At 40.7% G+C, this 20,085-nt stretch overlaps 1 protein-coding gene across 1 annotated transcript in view; it reads left to right on the top strand.

The window, feature by feature from the left end:
* LOC122787152 (RAS guanyl-releasing protein 1-like) overlaps positions 1–20,085 on the top strand; it is a 1,047,578-nt gene that overhangs the window by 879,825 nt on the left and 147,668 nt on the right. The gene's annotated exons all lie outside the window — the stretch shown is intronic.

The raw sequence follows: 20,085 nt of genomic DNA, 5'->3' as shown, positions 1-20,085 counted from the left end.
ATATCAACAATGGGGAAACGCTATCTCCCAATAGTCCGGAATAGAAAATTTTCCATTCTTGCACTGTAGTGCTATCTCAGAGTTGGTATATTAAAGGTATGGGGGTGTGGGGGGTGGAGCCCCCCTGCTAGCACAAAAAAGGAAATTTAATTTTCCTTTTTTGTGCAGTTCTGGAGCTGTCGATATTGTGAGTGTTGACCATATGGCGTCGGCCATATGGGTGATGGTGTTTTGGGCTGTCGGTGTTCTGTAGGTGATCTGAGGAGGGATATATATATATATATATATATATATATATATATATATATATATAGACAGGGATATTCTAGTGTTAGGAAGGGGTTGCAAGCTGTAGGAGGTGGCTGATTGGGTTTGCAGCTGAAGGGTGAAGTGTGTGACAGGCAGGGGCATATTTTAATGTATGGGGGAGATATTGGTGCATTAGTTACGTGATTACACTGTACGATTATAGGTAAGCTATGCAAGGGGTGTTTTTTTTGCTGCAGAGTATAGGTAAGTAGGGGAGTTGGCAGAGTGTGGTTAGGGCAAGGCAACACTAGGGGTTGGGGGGGGTAGGGCAGTCAGGTTTGTGGAAGAGTTTTAATATTGTGTTTCTCTTTTACAGATGGCTAAATTACCAGAACTAAGACAGTGATGGCAAGTTATTGTGGCCCAAGTGAAGGAGTTGTTCCAGGAGGCGGCAACATCCGAGGTGGTACAGAAACCAGAACAGTCCCTGAGTTGGAAGAGGTGGTGCACAGCAGTGAGAACACCAGCTCGAGAGAAAAAACAACAGGCATCGCAGCAGGCGGTAGCAGTGGATACACCGGTTCCCAGTACATCTCAAGACGAAGGTGCAGGTAATGGTTTTACTATGGCAGTATTGTCTGGGGAGCTAGGGGTTAAGGACTGTGGTGGGGGGAGGGATGACAAAGACCTTTCAGTTGGGGACCTCGGGGGTGGTGTGCAAGGGATAGAGGAGGCTCAGAGGCAACTAGCAAAGGGTGCCAGGTACCTGGTTAGAGATGCGACGGGGTGGCTGTTGGTTCCGGGGACAGTTCAGTTTTGGGCTTGGCGGTAGGCTCCAACTTTGGGCTGTGGCCGGGGGACTGGTTGGCTACCCAATCTTTGGGACAAGGGACAGGAGCAGTTTTCCTGACTCCGCACATTCCAGGCTCGGTTAAGGAAAAGAATTTGGAAAGGAGAATATGTGGATTTGTTTGAGCTGATCGATGCGGAAGGGGTCCAATGGCTAGTAGAAGCAGAGTCCTTTAATAGCAAGGACCTGTTGGCAGCTTTAACGACATTGGGAAGGCAGAGGGTAGGTAAGCTTCACCCTAGGACATGGGATAATTGGGTGGTTGGCTTTATTTATTTTATGGCAGTGCAGCTGCAGAAGGTCGGGTCTTTGGCCCTGCCACTTCTAGGCTATTTCCTTTCCATTTGTGAGGCTCAGCGGTTAAGGCCGGGTAATGTGTGGCTTTCGTACTATCAGCGTTTCCGCAAATGGAAGGCTGTGGACCAGTCACTCCGTTGGGAGGTGCGGCATCCAGATCTATGGTTGGCTACAATGATGGATAGTTACGGTGGCTTTAACAGAAAGGTGAGTGGAGCGGAAGCAGCGGGTGTGTGTTGGTCTTTTAATAGTGGTTCCTGTTCATGGGTGGGGTGCAAATTTGCACACGTTTGTTCAAGATGTGGAGGGAGTCATTCGGCCGTTGGCTGTAGTCGGCAAGACCTGCCCACCTGGAACTCTAATGTTATATTTTGTGAGGGTGGATTTGGTGGGCAAGGCTTCTCGCAAGGCTTTCATCTGATCCGAGGGAGGGGTAATTTTCATGGGTCCTCGGGATTTGGACTCAGGTTCTTTAGAGGCAGTAGAAGAAGGGGCACCATTCCCCATTAAGGTGGAAGTTTTCCGGGGTATGCTTCATCGGTTTCCAGGTCTGGCCATCAAAAATGAAATAATACAAGGATTTCGGGGGGGGGGGATTTCCTATAAAGGCCATCGTGGGAGGGGGTGGGGGGTTGCAAGAATCTGCGATCTGTTCAAGGTAAAGAGGACATCTTGGAGGTTTTAGTGGAGAAAGAGTGTCAGGCGGGGTGGTTATTGAATCCTTATGACAGTCTGCCTTTCAGTACTTACAGGGTGTCACCTTTGGGGTTGGTGCCGAAGAAACGGGCGGGGGGATTCAGATTGATACATCACATGTCATATCCGGAAGGGAATTCAGTAAATGATTTTATTGCAGAAGGGGAGGTTAGGGTGCATTACGCTTCCTTAGATGATGCAGTGAAAGTAATTAGGGAATTTCAGGAGCCATGGTTGGTTAAGGTTGACACTGAGTCGGCTTTTCGATTGTTGCCTATTAGGAGTGAGGATTGGCCACTACTGGGGATGCTGGTAGGTGATAAGTACTACTTCGATAAAGCTATGCCTGTGAGTTGTTCAGTGGCATGTGCGACTTTTGAGAAGTTCATTACAGTACTGCATTGGATTTGGCAGCAGAGAGTGGGAACCCAAAATGCAGTGCACTATTTAGGTGATTTTTTTGTTGGTGGGCGAAGGAAGGGTAGGAGCACAGAAGGGGTTATGGGAGTTTATGATTATGTGTGAGGAGTTAGGGGTAGCATTGGCTCAGCATAAGATGGAGGGTCAGGCAAGAACATTAGAATTTCTGGGATTAACAGTTGATGCGGAGCGGGGATTGTTTTGTTTACCAAAGAATAAAATAGAGAGACTTAGGTCGGAGATACGTTCGGTGTTGGGTAAGGATAAGATTCGGATTCTTTCAGTTATGGAGTTGCTGGAGCTTTTGAATTTTGCCTGTCGAGCGGTGCACCCAGGGTGAGCTTTTTGTAGGTCAGTGGCATATTTCTTGAAAGGGAGTCAGAGCAAACACCATTGGGTTAGGGTGACCCAACTGGTGCGGGAGGATTTGGTGTTGTGGGATGGGTTTTGCAACAATTTAATGGGATATCTTTTTGGCAGTCAGACTGGGTGGGGCAGGAGGAACTTCAGTTGTTTACGGATGCAGCTGGGGGTGCTGGTATGGGGGCCTATTTCAGGGGTCGGTGGTTTGCGGCTGAATGACCATGGGATTGGAAGGAGGTATGGAAGTGGGATGTGGCCTTTCTAGAGTTGATGCCTATATGGGCAGCTTCTGTGATGTGGAAGGAGCATTTGAAGGACAAACGTGTAGTTTTTCACTCTGACAATATGGCTGTAGTGAGGATATTACAAAAGAAGACAGCTAAGTCAGGTTTGTTATTGTTAGTATTATGTAAATTGGTTTTGCAGAGCCTCTTAATACATTTTTCCTTTACAGGAGCGCATGTGCCTGGCGTAAGGAATGAGATTGCTGATAGCTTGTCCCAATTTCAGTTTTGCAGGTATCGAGGGTTGGTTCCATGGGTGGAGGAGATGCCAGAAACCCTGCCAGAGGAGGTATGGAATCTTGGGTCGATGTAGCCAGGTGGTTGGTATGGCATTCCTGGGCCCCTTCTACGAGGATGGCATATGGTAGGGCTCTTTCTGATTTTAATCAGTTTATTTTGCAGCTGCCAGAAGAGGAAGTGGTATGGTCAGAGGAATTACTATTGTGATATGTAGCTCATGCTTGGGGGCTAGGCAAGGCTTTGCAGACAGTTAAGGTGGATTTGGCTGCAATTAGCATTTTCACTAAGGTAGCAGGGTTGCAGGATTTCACTAAGTCTTGGACATTAGGGTGTATGTTGAGGGGTTGGGGAGAATGGTGGTGGAACGTAGGGATATTCGATGGCCACTTACGAAGGTTATATTGAAAGTTTTGTTGAGAGGGTTAGGTTTGTTCCAAGGGGGGTCTTCAGATTACTTTATGTGGGGTGCATTATGTAAATGGTTATATTTTGGCGCTTTTCGTATTTTGGAGTTGTTAGGCTCGTTATGTTGGAAGGATGTCATTTTTAGGGGAGGGTGAGGTTACTATTGCATTAAGGAGGAGTAAGACAGATCACTTGGGTAGGGGATGTGTGGTGGTGTTTAAAACTGACAAGAATCCTTGTATTTGTCCAGTAATGTGGGCTAAAGAATTTATGAAGAGGTGGAAGGGGAGTGTGGATCAGTTAATTTTTTGTTTAATGGATGGGAAGGTAGTGTCGAGTAGTAGATTCATAACTTTGGTGAGGAGGGTTTTACGTTGCATGGGATTTCCGGTGGAGAGGTTTGCAGCTCACTCGTTCAGGATAGGTAGGGCTTCAGATTTAGCTAGAGAGGGTAGTTCGATTGAACTGATTAAAAGAGTGGGGAGGTGGTCTTCAAATGCATTTTTGTCTTTTATTAGATAAGTTATAGTCTGATTATTAATTTTCTCTTCTTTTCTTTTAGGGAAGCACATTATCATCTTGGGGCATTTGTATATCCACTGGGCAGAGAAGCATGCTATAGTTAGGGATGATGGGGAAAATTTGGGTTTATCACATTTAGGATGGTCAATGACTTGGCATGGTGTTAGGGGTCTTAGGTGGGATGGGTTGTTGCATGAATTTGAGAGGGCTAAACTGAAGGTGGGTTGTCCTTGTATACTAGTCATTCATTTGGGGGGGCAATGACTTGGGTATTTTTTCCAAAAAACAATTAGTGGACATTATTCTGCAGGATTTGATGAGATTACAGGCATTGTACCCGGGTATGGAAATTGTGTGGTCAGAGTTGGTTCCTCGTTTGTGTTGGAGGGCTGCGTATAGTTATAGGGCGATTGAAAGGGTCAGAAGGTGTGTCAATCAAAGGCTGGCTAGGCAGTTAAGAAATTTGAGGATGCATACCATTGACCATAGAGATTTTGGGGATGGAGAGGAGTCTCGGTACCAAACGGATGGAGTACACCTTAATGACGTAGGATTGGATCTTTTTAATTTGCATTCGAAGCTCTTTTAGAGAATATGATTACGGCTAGGGTTTAGGAGGGGGAGCAGCCTGGGACCAGGCTGGTGGCAGAGAAGAGGGACAGGATTATCCTCTTCTGTTCCCCCTCTAAAGAAGGTGGTTATTGGTTAATGGTTTGGTATGGAGGTGAGGTAAGTAGGTATGCTGCCTCTTTATGTGGGTGAGTAGGTACGCTGCCCCTGTGGAGGAGGTATCAGGGTGAGTAGGCACGCTGCCCTGAGGTAAATTCATCCAGGGTAAGTGGTGACACTGTCCTGAGATCATTGTTGCTGAGGAAGATAACTAATGTTATTTTTGTGTGCATAAGTTCAGTTCATTGCATAACAGAGTTTAATAAAGGTTGTCAAATGGCTTTAAGTGTTTGGTGTGGTTATTTAAATGGGGGACGGGACAAACTAAGTTGTCCTGGTCCCACGAATAAGGGTAAAGGGGTGTGGGGAGGGTAGAGATGTAGGAATTAAGGTGAGGAGTTGTAGTTGGCTAGGATAGTGGGATTGTGGTGGTGAAAGGGTTAAAGAGAGAGGGAGATGTGAAAGGAAGAGAGGTAGGGGAAGGAGGGACTTCTGACAGGATTAAGTGTTAGGGATTAAAAGAAGTGGGCACATTTGGCATGAGTTGGTGGCCCTCCCACCCTCCCTTTTTTGTTTATGGATGAAAGATGTGGGCAATTTGAGGCAGAGAAGAGGGACAGGATTGTCCTCTTCTGTTCCCCCTCTAAAGAAGGTGGTTATTGGTTAATGGTTTGGTATGGAGGTGAGGTGAGTAGGTACGCGGCCTCGTTATGTGGGTGAGTAGGTACGCTGCCCCGGTAGAGGAGGTATCAGGGTGAGTAGGTACGCTAACCTGAGGTAAATTCATCCAGGGTGAGTGGTGACACTGCCCTGAGATCATCGTTGCTGAGGAAGATAACTAATGTTTTGTGTGTATAAGTTCAGTTCATTGTATAATAGAGTTTAATAAAGGTTGTCAAATGGCTTTATGTGTTTGGTGTGGTTATTTAAAGGGGGAATGGGACAATATTGATTTAACAATATTAGTAAGGAAATTATTCACAGCGTATGCTCAGGAACAACAATTTCTTCAGACTGGAAAACATCTACCAGGGAAGAAAACACACTAGACATTGTTTCTGTTCCTAAAGAAATTACTGTTACTTCATGTCAAGTTTTACCACTGTTGATGTGCAGTGGTCGTGGGATTATAGAGGCTAATTTATTGCTAGATAATTCTGACAAACTGAAATCTAAACCAATGCACAGAACATTAATAACAGATTATACAGAAGCAAAACAGTCACTATGTAAAACTAACTGAAGTAATGCTTTCAGTGGAAAAACTGCAGAAGAAATGTGGACAGTTTTGAGAGAGAAACTTCTTGAGTGCAAAAAATCAAAAAAATGTTTAAGATCAGGATCTAGGTATACAACATCAGGGGGATATATTTCCATAAAAACAAGATATCTGATTAAGGTGAGAGAAATAAGAAATGGAAAAGAAGATGAACTATACCTTTGAAAACTGAAATAAACAAGCTGGACAAACAAATTAATTACAGTGTGACATAAGATCAAGAAAAAAAAATAAAGGAAATTTATATAAAGATATTGAACTTCATAGGAAACCATTTTATAGATGTATAAGATGTGAAAGGAGTAAAGACGTACAAACTGATAAACTATGTGTATATTCTGAAATTTATTCTCAGACATAATAGATTATAAATATTTATAAAATCTTATGCAAAACAGTTTAGTTCCACAAAGGGGGTGATAAGTTGTTCTGGTGACATCCAGTTAACCTCAGATACTGGAATCAAATTAGATTTTATTGAAAAAGAACTAACTGGATCCAAGCAAAGCACAGGGCGGAGATGGAATTAGTAATAATGACTTGAGCAACTTCAGCACAAACTTATACTACCATTATATCTATTATTTACTAGGTTGTATAAATATGGGGAGATTCCTCATGATTGGAGACAGGTACTTATTAAACCTGTCTTTAAGGGAAAGACAAACTCAGAGTCATACAGACCCTTAAATTGCTTTCATGTTGTGGAAAAATAATGGAGAATGTAATACTCAATAAGTTACTGTCAGAATTGGAAAGGTTCTGACTTGAAACTATATATCAGCAGACGTATGTTGAAGATAGCTTTAGTATCACCTGTAACATGATGTTCTATAGCAATATAATAATAGCTATGAATGAAAAATTGTGCTGTGATGCAATTTATATAGGTTTAACTTCAGCATTTCACAAGGTCATACACAAAATGCTGATCAATAAATTACAACAACTAGGTACTGATGTACACTTGATAAGACGGATAGCTGCACGGCTTACAAATATGACATGGCAAGTATCATACAGCAATTGGACAGGTGAAATTCTTAGTTACAGTCATGGTGTCCTACAGGACTCTGTACTAGGCCCTTACTTGTTTAAATTGTATCTTTCAGACCTATCTTTTTCTTCTGAGGTGTTCTACAGTCTGTATGCAGATGATCTGAAATTGGATAAACTGATTACATGTCTTACAGATAGGACATGACTGCAAAATAACTTCACTAAATTGACCATTTGGGCACAGGAGACTAATATGCTGATATATACATCAAAAACTAAGCATATGAGATATGGGAGACATAAAATGAAAGGTGAATATTTAATACAACACACAGTGATTGAAACTGTGTAGACTCATTTAAGGACCTGGGTATATGGGTAGATTCAGCTATGAGTTTTTCTAATCATATCAAGCAATTGGTTAATATAGCAATAACCCATGCCTGGGTGTGGGTAATGCTGGATTTACCCATGGTTGGTGTGGTTTGTTCACGAGGGCGAAGCCCGAGTGGCTAAACAAAGCCAACCGTAGGTGAATCCAGCATTACCCACACCCAGAAGTGGGTTATTCCTATTATACAATGACATTATTTAAGAAACAAAATAATTACTTTTCTTAAATAATGGCATTGTATAATGCCTCCTTGCTGCCCTTCCGCAGCTGTCTGGTATTCTGCGGCAGTTCTGATGTACTGCGCATGCGTATGCCTACGCAGTACATCAGAGCTATGGGCAAAAGCAATGGAGAAAGCAAGCTCTCTGTTGCTTTTTACAAACTGTCTCGCTATGTTAAACGAGTTTGACATAGCGAGACAGCTTTTAAAAAAGCTGTCTCGCTATGTTAAACTCGTTTAACATAGCGAAACAGTATGAAGCAACGGAGATCTTGCGTTCTCCGTTGCTTAGAAAAAGAGTTATAGTAATGGAAAAAGTCCGGGCGACCGGACCTTTTTTCCATTGCTATAACTGATTTACAACGTGCACGCTGACCAATCAGCGTGCACGTTTTTTAATATTAATGGGGGGTCGTTGTATAATGATAGTTACAGAACTATAGGTTGTATAAAAAGATTTATAAAGTCTAGGAAATCAAAAATGATGAAGTCATTGTTTGTTAGTCACATTAGACCTAAACCTGAGTATGGCGTAACAATATGAAAATCTTATAAGAAAACAAGCCTGAGTAAACTGGAAAGAGTACAGCGGAACATACCAAGGGCATCCATGGATGTGAACATTTAAGTTATTATGGAAGACTAAAATACTTGAAATTGAGTAGTGTTTCTTATAAATATTTAAAAGGAGATCTTATTCAGGTATATAGGGCATTTAGAGACAACTACCTCTGGGAATGTTTGGAGTTATCAAAAAGTAGTAGAGAATCATTAGACAACCTATGTAGAAAATTTTATATGAATGAGAATTGTACTAACTGGTTCTGTGACAGAGTAGCTGATGCATGGGGCATACTACCAAATTACATTAAAGCAAACATTAGTTTAGATATTTTTAAGAACAGCCTGGGCACTTATTATGACTGTTTTGGTATATTGACAGGGCATTAAGGGCAATAATGTCCATTGAAATATGTATGTATGTTATGTGTGTCAAGAGAGAAGAACTGTACACTAATTTGTATTCATGATAACAATGAAGTGGTCCAGCCTGTACAACAAGTACAAAAGAAAAAAAAAAAAAAAAAAAACAAAAACACACTGAACAATGAGAAGTTCAAAGGCATACAGAGATACAACAATGACTTAATTATTAAAATAGTAGATAAAGAAAAAGCAGCATTACATTATAAACTGGGTAAACAATATGATTCTATGCTCAAGTTTACCACTAAGTGTAAAGGTCTGGAAAATGAAAATAGATTCTAAACTAAATATGTGAAGGAAATGTACAGTAAAGAAAAAAATTTATGTCAACACTTGCATCACATGCTGACATGCTATAACAGGTCATACGTCTGTGGAAACCCCGTAAAAACAAAGTGATTGTTCATCATATTGATCACTATTACAGTAGTCATAGCAATATGGGTTACATCCTGTCAAGGGTATAATGGCCATCCAGCTTACAAAGCCCATTTTCTTAATTTTATGATGATTATTTATTTTTCCTCAGGAGGAAAGTTTTTTTAAAAAGCTAAGTTGTTTTTTAACTGGACTGTTGGACTGTGTAAAATTATTAAATAGAGTTAGAGTTTTTTTCTGTCAGTTTAAAAGTGGTGTTAAGTAACTGCAAACATTGTTTCTGTGGAGAATTTGTGTTTAATTTACATTTGTGGAGCTGACATAGTGTTTTAAAATGCTACTGGTAGTTGCAATTGTTACTTGTTTTTCTGTTACTTTTACTTCTGGGAAAAAGTATTCTTTTTGACCAAACCATGGGACCATGGTCGGTCATTCGTCATTCCACAAAAAAAAAAAATGGAAAAACTTAGATTTTTTAAAAATTTATTAATTTAATTTTTTTTATTTATTATTCATTTCTTCAGAATATCTAACAAATTAGTGATCACATTTATAATAACATTTAAATAATAAAGAAATACATAAAATGACATCAATTTCATTAATTAATAAAAAAAAATCAATTAGTTGAAAGAAGAACACTACCATAAAAACCTCCATGACTCTAACTAACTGGCCCTCAACATTTTTTTTTTATTTTTATTTGTATATTTTTAATTTGAACAACTATTGCTTCTATTTATATATTTAGTTATTTATTTATTTCGTTAGAGTTACAGATTAGTTTTTGTTTTCATTGTAGCCACAGAAAGAAAAAAAAAAAAAAACAGCCACAAAAGCCACAGCAGGCTAGCAATTTGCCTCAGCTGCAGGTGGATGACTCTGTCGTGGCCATTTGTTGTTCCTCAGACCACTCATTTTTCACCCCAGATCTCTCTAGTGTAGCACCTACAGTCACTACAGATTACACTTGGCTATTTCATGTCCCCCCCCAAGGGGGCAAAGGAGCCACTCTTTCAGTCTCCTGGGAGACGAACAGGAAGGTTTCCTGCTGTGTCAGAATGCTGCTGGTACTCCTGGGAAGCTGCTGCTTCCATTCCATACATGGCTGGCTCATTTTTCCTGTCAAAAAAAAAAGAATAAACTAAAATTAACTAAAACTATGAGTGAAAAAAAATTAACAAAAAACAAAAAAAAAAAAAGCAAAGAAAAAAACTTCCACTGAGTGACCGAAATATGCATGTCCACAGCTAGTGGAGTTTGACTGTGTTTCAGGTAATTTCAGGTAATTGGCAATATGACTTGTTGTTTTTTTGTTGTTTTATATTATTGACAATCAATAAGCCAAAAACCCCACCAACCCCACTCTATATGAAGTTATACTTGGCCTTGACCTCACCAGCACAGCACAAGCAGAGTGTAAGACTAAGTAATACATTACAGGGCTGTTACTGTTATACCCAGCTGATGTCCACATTCATTTCACTGCAAAACTATCCCACCATCCCAAAAAACAAACTAAAAGAACAATGAGTGAGTAATATTGACAATAAATAAAATTGGGCAGGAAAATCCCACTGAGTGACGAAATATGCATGTCCACAGCCAGTGGTAGTGGACTGACTGTATTGGAAATTGATTGTTAATTAAAATAAAACAAACAAGTCATGGGCATTCAGAATTGCCAATTAGTTGAAACACCTGGTGTTCATAAGGATCATTTGCATATATCCCATGGGCCTCTGATACAAGAGGTTTGGGAAGTCACTCAGTCTAGCTTAAGTGGCTCAGGCTATTAATCCTTCTGTTTATTAATTGTAGTGTAAGGTAGAAAGAAAAGAGGATGCCTCTTTCCTGAAGAGATATTCCAAATTGAAGAATGACAACAAGAGATGCCAGGGTTCCTTCAGTTTTTTCAGAGAGCTCTCAGTTTTCACCTTCAGGAGGAGGAGTGATTCTTCCTTTTCTTTTTTGTCTTAGACTTGAGACTTTGACAGAGGAACCTAGTGTTTTAGTCGAAGAGACCACAGGTTTCTCAGTCCCTCAAAAAATACTATGAGTTATTACAGATTTTCCAGAATATATACTGATTGTTCCTGTCCTGTCTGCTTTAAAGGATGTGTTTTACTATCTGCAATTTTCTTGATGGTCAGCAGCAAGTTCAAAATATGTATCTAGATAGTCTAAGTTGTACAGTCTAGTCTGTAATAACACTATCCCCAAACCAACCAGCAGTTTAGTTAGCTCTTCCTTCCTCTGCCATGCTAACACTTAGTTAATCCTAACTTTTTTTTCTAATAAGGATGGGTAAAATTATTAATAAGTATGGGGGGAAAGTGTATACTTCTGCAACTTTGAATTTTAAATTGTCAGGCTCATATGTTAAAGGTTTATTCTGGCATATTGTGAAAGTATGAGGAATGTTTTATCTACAGTTTAACTACCCTGTATCAAAGCTAGGAGACCCATATTAAAACCTAATCCTTAATCCTAAACAGCCCACCCTATCGCAGGACTAGACAACAGGGATATGCAATTTCCTAATGTCTCTGTGGCCAGCTTGGTAGATTTGAGCTTCCTAAGGCAGTGTAGCAATTGTCTCATCTTCTCATTTAACCAGTTATTCATTAAAAAAATACACAGTATGTGAGAGACGTAAACACACAACTTTGGATTGGAAGCAAAAATCTCACAGACAAACAAGGTTGTCAGGATTATCCACATCACATCCCTCACACATACAGCTCACTGCACACACACAGATTGTCTTATGCTGAGGCACTTAAATGAAACCTTTCCAAATCTCAGTCTTCAAAAGTCACCTAATGACAAAACCGCTCATCAGCAATCACTAAAACACACACCAAAAGCAACACCAAGCATCTCGCATAAGCCTATACATAATGATTCCCCAACAGCAAAGCCCATAAGGCAAGCATATACTCATTCTGTGACACACAGATGCCACACTCACAATGTTCAACAAGGAGAGGATATGGTTAGTTGTTTATCTGAAGCCAGGATCCATAACATCAAGCATGCACTGAAGTCAATACAGCCCAAGTACTGACACAATTTTATCATAGTCCATGTGGGTGTAAATGACCTGAGATGTACCTCACCAGACTGTATGAAAAGAGATGTAATGGATCTCTCAGAATATGTGTTACAGACAGGTACAAGCCTTGCATTGAGCAGCATTCAACCTTTATGAAGGATGATTCCACAGTGTGAACGTAACATGACTGATTTTAATAACTGGTTTAGTTTCTGCTATCACTTCAGGGGAATCCAGTATCTGTCAGCATGGGAGGACATGTTCAATAGACCACATTGTTTTGCTAAGCATGGGCTGCACCAATCTGCCACAGACTATTTTTTTTTATATCTGCTAAAACTTTACCTATCCCCTCAGAGCATTTTTAGGCAATGGCACAAAGACAAAACTACCCACATAGTGGAAAAAGTCTCCATGCAACCTTAAGGTGTTACTGTTCAGTGCTATGAGCCTAAACACAAAAATTCCACACTCTTCAAGCCCTCCTCACTCTGGAGAATGTAGACACCTGTCCCATGACAGAAACTTGGTTTATAGCCATAGAAAGTACTATGGTAGTGCAAGGCTATGGTGTCTTCCACATACTTAGACCAACAGCAGCATAGACTGGGTCCATAGGAGGAGTTGTCTCAGTCTACATTAACAGCAAACATACCTCCAGGCTAGTTAAACAAGATGATGCCATGGAGCTCATCCACATGCAACTCACCATAGATAAGATCCCTCAATATATCATGGTTGGCTACAGGTCACCATGAGTGCCCCTAAAGCCTCACGACTCTTATTTAAACCTACACTAGGTGCTCAACATCCAACCAAACACCCTATTCATGCGTGACTTTAACTACCCCTCTACAGACTGGGAAACTTATACTGCCTCAGACTCACAGGTGCAATGCTTCCTGGACTTTATTAACACAAACATGCTGGTACATATAGTGCACGCTTCAACCAGTGGCACAAACGTACTGGATCTGGTACTCACCAACATGGGATCACAAAGCTATCACTTTGAAGTAAAAATCAACCTGGAAAACCCAGCTAAACCAGCAACAATTAGGAATTATTCTGAGACAAACTACATACTAAGTTACAGTTTGTCAAAACTCAAGCCTGCTCCTAACCCAGGCACCACAGCTATTTATGCAGAATTATTCATAGAGTCCTTATACAGACATGTGAATGGCTACATAGAGGCTACCATACCTACCAGAAGTAAATGCAAAAGAAACACTCAAAAAAAAAAAAAAAAAAGCACTGGTGCAATCCTTACCAAAACAGGTTATATAGAGAAAGAAAAGAACTCATAGCCATAACCAGGAAGAGTAGCTCCCTTAATCATGAGAGTTCTCATACAACTAAACAAGACGTTAAGAGGGCTAGGTAAGTCTAACAAGGCCATCTATGAGGTCAGGATAGCGTCACAGGGTAAGGACAATCATAAGAACTTCTTCAGCTGTGTCCAGAATCTTAACAGTAACACTCAGAAGTGTGCTGAACTGATGGTGAATGGTACCATCTTCATCAATCAGAGTGAAATAGCACATCTTCTGCCTGACAAATTCAACTCAAGCTTCACCTCTACTTCCTACCCCCAGGTGCTCCAGGTGAAATCCCCTCCAACATACTTTCCCCAACTATTAGCAGCAACCAGATGCTGGCAGCACTTGTTAAAGCCAATAACATTGCTTCTATGGATCCCAACAACATCCCTAGTTGCCTCCTGAACAGTTTCAAACATGACCTATCAGGATCACCTGAGGCAATTGTCAACTACAGCATCAAAACAGGGTACATTCCAAGTGAATGGAGGACCATTACAGTTACTCCTCTCTACAAGAGCAGACCGGGGAACTACTGCCTCATCAGTCTAATGAGTCTAATATGCAAAGCCAGAGAATTAATTATCCTGAAAATGATAAACAAGGACATTGGCAAGTTGCAGACACTGGACTCATCCTAATTTGGCTTTGTTTAGGGAAGGTCATGGCTACTTGACCTTCTTCTTCTCAGAGGATCACCAAAGCAATGAACATGGGTAAAACAGTGTATACTATGCATCTTTACCTGTCCAAGGCATTCAATACAATACTCCACTTAGAAACTGTTGACAAGCTCTCTGAGCTAGGTATAAATCCCTACATAACTTGCTGGATTGCTGGCTGGTTCACAGACAGGACCCAAGAAGTCAGGATGGGTGAGAGCACCTCCACCAAGAGACTGGTCATCATTGGAGTATCCCAGGCCTCTGTGCTGGGCCTGCTCCTGTTTGGCCTCTGCTTCTTGGAAGTCAAGTCTAACATTCAAGGCCTCTGGCTCACCAAGTTCACAGATGACTATAAATTGTGAGGTATTATAGACTGCCTTCAACATCAACATCATGCAAGAGGGTTTAACATAGACAAATGCCAAATCCATGGCCTAAAACTGAATGCCAAAAAATGCATTCTAATGCCCTTTGTGAAACTGTAAGCTCAGGTAATCCAACAATAAAACACCCATAAGAGTTAAACCAGTAGTAAGGGATCTGGAAACATATGTAGACAGCAATATGGACTTTGACCAACACATAGCTAATATACTAAGAAAATCATTCTATGTCATCCAACTTATAGGTAAGAGTATGGCATCAAGTTCCAAAGAAGTTATAATACCATTGTACATGTCCCTCATCAGACTTAGTATTGAGCATAGTGCCCCCTTTGTCATGTAACTAACCAGACAATTGCAACAGTTGGAACACCCACAAAAGTTTCTTACTAGGTGAATTTAGAGCATGAATACCCTGTCCTACACTGATCATCTAAATGCTCTTGCTCTGTATTCAGTCATCTAAAGGTTGCTCAGGGGGCATCTTTGACTGATTTACAGGGCTTCCTCAGACCCAGTCCTAATAGATCTGTCACTCATACACAAAACAAACAGCATCAGAAACACTGAATCTAGGGATCTGAACTTTGCTTGTGACATAAGCAGAACATGCTGGAGAGACAGATATGTTTCCCAAAGGATCCCCGTGCTGTGAAGTAGGCTCCCCATCCATGTAAACGAGTTAATTCCTGACCATATGAAATTAAAGCTTTACAACTGAATGGAAAATCATAAATTCACCCCTGGTCTGGCCACCAGATCTCTTATGGACAGAAGCCATTAGTAAGAAAAGTATTATCCTTACTAACACCCTCCTTACAGTTCGTTAGTTGCCTTCCTACTAACATGCCACCTCTGTAGATGCCTCTTATACTTTGGATCCAAAGGGGTTTGTAGTGCACAGCTAGGCTTTTAAGGGCCCCAATGGTCATTAGCTGAGTAACAATCCACGAACCTAGTATGTTATCATTTCACCAGTTAACACATTGATGCATGCTGTGTTGGGCTTCTATCTCCCTGTCTTCCTCGTTCCACAGAGTTGCCTTGTAATTGCATAATTTTGTCAAGCAGACATTTCTCTCCTATGCATTGCATTGATTCAAAGTAAAAGGGGATGGTGGTAGTTTAGATAAGTGGGTATTTAGGGTAGAGGATGGTGCATTGCTAAGGAATGAGATTTTTTGACATTTCTTGTGAATGTTAAAGAGAAGATGTTTTCTTTAAGAGTATAAAGTGTGTCATCTTAATTGATTGCCTTAAGTAACCTTTGTAATAAATTATAAAATAATAATTGCAAATCTGTGTGTTTCATATAAGTACTCTAAAATACTCAAGTCTTAATCAATTCCTTATGCAATGAATGAGTTAGTCTATTGTTTAAGAGTGAAATTTAAGAAAATGTGTCAACTCATGAGAATTGTTTGTGTTCATAAGATTGTTAGATGTGGTTTCTTCAAGCAGATCTTTTGTTTAGATCACTGTCCTTTAACATGTCATAAAAGTGAAAAATGCAAAATCTAGGAAATTAGAACCTTCCTTGCTTGAATTTGTGCTTGGTCAATGCATTCAGAGTAGTTTATTTTCTTGATTTCAAATAAATGTTCATTGATTCTCTTTCAAAAAATGCATTTTGCTTAGGTAAGGTCATCCACAAACATATAATGTACCTTATACCAGTAAATCAGTATTACGGCTAAGAGTTTGTAAAAGGATGTAACTGCATTCAGTAACCGGATGTTGATGAGCACTGATGTTTGCTGAACGTTAGTAACAAGCACAGTTCCCACACAGATATGCACCTGCTGTAACATACCACATACCATGGTGGATCCACCAGTCACTACCCAACAGATAAGGGAAACATGCCAGGATAAGGGATTTTGCATGAACCAGCTCTAGAATAATATTGTTAGAAGATTTAGTTAGTTAGGAATAACCTCTTACACAGGAGAATGCCCTAGGGCAGAGTAACCGGGAATAATACTTTAAAACAAGATGCATGAGCTGCAGGTGTCTAGTAACCTGCGCCTTTTTAAGGACAGATAAGGACGGTATGGCAGAAAGCATTTGAGGAATCCAGAGGAGTATAGAACATGTGTTTTGAGTTTGTTGCTGGAAGAGAGACTGATCAACACACTAGACCAGTTTGTCTCATCCTCCACAAGTGGAGATAGCATTCTAGATTTGGTTCTCACCAACATGGGCAACCGCTGCACCACTCCCAGAGTAACTTCTTCCCTGGTGAGATCAGACCATCATTCTGTCTCATTCAAAGTATGTATCACATCCAACCCCCACCCCCCAACTGTAGCTTGGCTAAAAAAAATTCTCAAAAACTGACTAGAACCTTCTAAGGGAGGGTATCAGTAGCTTTACACCACTGCCCCCCTCAGAGGATGCAGACAAATATGCCAAACAGTATGCCAGTGCAGTGTACAAGCACCTGCACCACTGCATGGATTCAACCATACCCAACAGAACTAAAACCTGCGCCTCAAAGAAACACAAACCTATCTGGTGGGCATCCTCTATCAACAGGCTTTACAACAAAAGGAAGAAACTGTTGTCCAAGGGTAAAAAGGCACACATTCCCAATTGGAAAAACTCCCTCCTTAGCCTCAACAAGCAAATTAGATCACTAGTGAAAACCTCCAAAGCCAATTATGAATCAAAACTAGCCTCTGAAACAAAGGCTAACCACAAAGCCTTTTTCAGTTACGTCAGAAACCTCCATGGTAAAGCCCAGGTTTGTTCTGAATTAGTTCTTAATGGTATCACTTACACTGATCCACTTGATTTAGCCAACCTGCTAGCAGATGGGTTCAGTGCAAACTTCACCCCCCTGTCCCCCCAAAGGCCCAATCAACATCCCTGATACTTGCCCCGCAGCTCACATGTCCATAGATCAAGTGTTGCAGGCCCTATCCAAGGCAAAGGACACCGCTTCCATGGGACCTGATAGTATCCCTGGCTGTATTCTGCACCATCTTTATCAAGAACTAGCCTCGCCATTGACCACCCTCTTCAACCACAGCCTAAGTACAGGCTTCATTCCAGCAGAGTGGAGAACTGCCATTGTCATCCCTTTGCACAAAGGTGGTGCCACTACTGACTCTGGAAACTATTGTTCCATTAGCTTGACAAGTCTGATCTCTAAGGCCATGGAATATATTATTATGGATCTCATAAACAAGAACATAGGCAATCTCCAAGCACTTGACCCCATCCAGTTCTGATTCATCAAGGGCAGATCTTGCCTGTTGAAACTGGTTGACTTTTTGTGACTGTCACTGAGGCACTGGATGAGGGAAAGTCAGTACATACAGCTTAGCGTGACTTGGCCAAAGCCTTTGACACAATCTCCCACTCGGACATCATCGAAAATCTAACACAACTTGGTGTAAATCCCTATCTCATCAGCTGGGTGGCCAACTGGCTCACTGATAGGACCAACAAGGTCAAAATATGTACTACCACCTCTGACAGCAGACCTGCCACTAGTGGTGTCTCCCAGGGATCTGTCCTGGGACCCCTATTGTTTGGCATATACTTCTCAGAGGTCCAGGAAAGACAAAAGGCCTGTGGTTGACCACGTTTACAGATGACTGTAAGTTGGGTGCTATCATTAACTCCCCAAATGATGTTAACATACTTTAAGTGGTTCTCACAGCAACAAATGACTGGTGCCAAAGTCATGGCCTTAAGTTAAATGCAAAAAAATGTATTATCATACCATTCAGCAAAAACACAGCCCCTACTGATTACCACATCAATGGAAACCCCATAAGCACACAACCTCTGGTGAGAGACCTGGGTACACAGGTTGACAACAATCTCACATTTGATCATCATGTAGCAGCAGTGGTCAGAAAAAGCCTTTTATTTGGATCATTGCATAAGTAAAGGGATTGCATCCAGAAAAAAAAGAGCTTATTACCTCTCTGTAGTCCTCCTTCATTAGGCCAATAATTGAGTACAATGCCCCATTTGGTATGCACCTCTCCAAACATCTGCACCAACTGGAAAGGCCACAGAAATACCTCACAAAGAGAATCCATGGCCTCCAAAACCTGTCCTATGTGGACAGGCTCAAATCACTATCACTCTACTCGGTATCGTACAGATTGCTTAGAGGTGATCTGTCTCTCACCTACAAGGCAATCTCAGACCCTGCTCTACTAGAGATGCTCCATATCAGTAAGTCTAACTCCTTTGCATTACCTAATTGAAAGGCTTAAATCTAATATGTGATGTTAACAAAACCTGCTGAAGAGACAGGTTTGTCTCCCAGAGGCTGCCCTGTCTCTGGAATAGACTTCCCATACATGTAAAACAAAGTGCGTCACTGACCCTCTTCAAGCGCAACCTTGATGAGTGGATGGGAAGCTACAAATTTGTCCCAGGGGTTCCACCTGTGTCCCTCATTGACAAGGGTGACAGGTACTGATTGAGGTTTCTTTTTTGGGTATAAACTCTTGGCTAGGCTTGTAAGGGCCCCAGGGCCATTAGCCTAGTAATCTCCTATGATCCTATGTGCTAAACAGTAGTGGGACTGTGTTGTGCAATCACAAACATCAATTTTATTAGAAAGCACACTAATCAGAAAAGAAACGTGACATTCTTCAGGAAAAATTTCAAATAGAAACATAAAGGCTGAAACTGCATGTGCATAAAATATGACTGGTTAGGAGTATGTTCCCTTTAAGGTTTTACTGCTTTGTACCCAAATTTAACTTGCTAATATTTTTTGTAATATTCATTCAATAGATATTCTGCTTGCATCATTAAATTTGTTCTGCAATTTAATTGTATTTGCCTTTTTTTTTTTTAATTTTTTGCTTTCCTTTTTCGCCATTCCCTCTTTTTGATCATTCATTATAGTTCTATTGCTAGCCATATTAGACTACTGTCTGATCAAAGATGTTGCCTGTCTAGTTATATGCATATCTGTGTTTACTACAGCATTCAGTAATATGACTGAGAACACCAGCAAGCCACGATATCAGCAACTGCAGGATATCAAACAGTAAAATCATTGAGAGCAGTGTTGCCATTGTGGATTTGCTCCTTTTGCTGTTTGAACCCTAAAGACAAACTAGGCATTTCTCTATAATCAGCCTATTGAGGTCTCAAGGTGTCTAATATTTCTTGCTCATATGTACATTGATAACTACAAAACCATCTTACATACTAGCTAATGAAACATTCCACCTTAAAGACTATATGATATAAAATATATCTGTCTTGATATATGACTTCCGCCTAGTACAGCCTGAGAGAGATTAAATGTTGTCAATACACTAATAAGGCTTATTGTGTTAATTTTCATATTTCATCAAATACTTTGGTAACCATACAATACAGACAGAATGGTTTAGTTGCTGGTGGTTAGCCTCATCCATGTC

This window comes from Protopterus annectens, chromosome 1.part0, assembly GCF_019279795.1.
Source record: "Protopterus annectens isolate FY-2018-M chromosome 1.part0, PAN1.0, whole genome shotgun sequence".
NCBI lineage: Eukaryota > Metazoa > Chordata > Ceratodontiformes > Protopteridae > Protopterus > Protopterus annectens.
The sequence above is the reverse complement of the archived record's forward strand: the minus strand, read 5'-3'. Positions and strand labels throughout refer to the sequence as shown.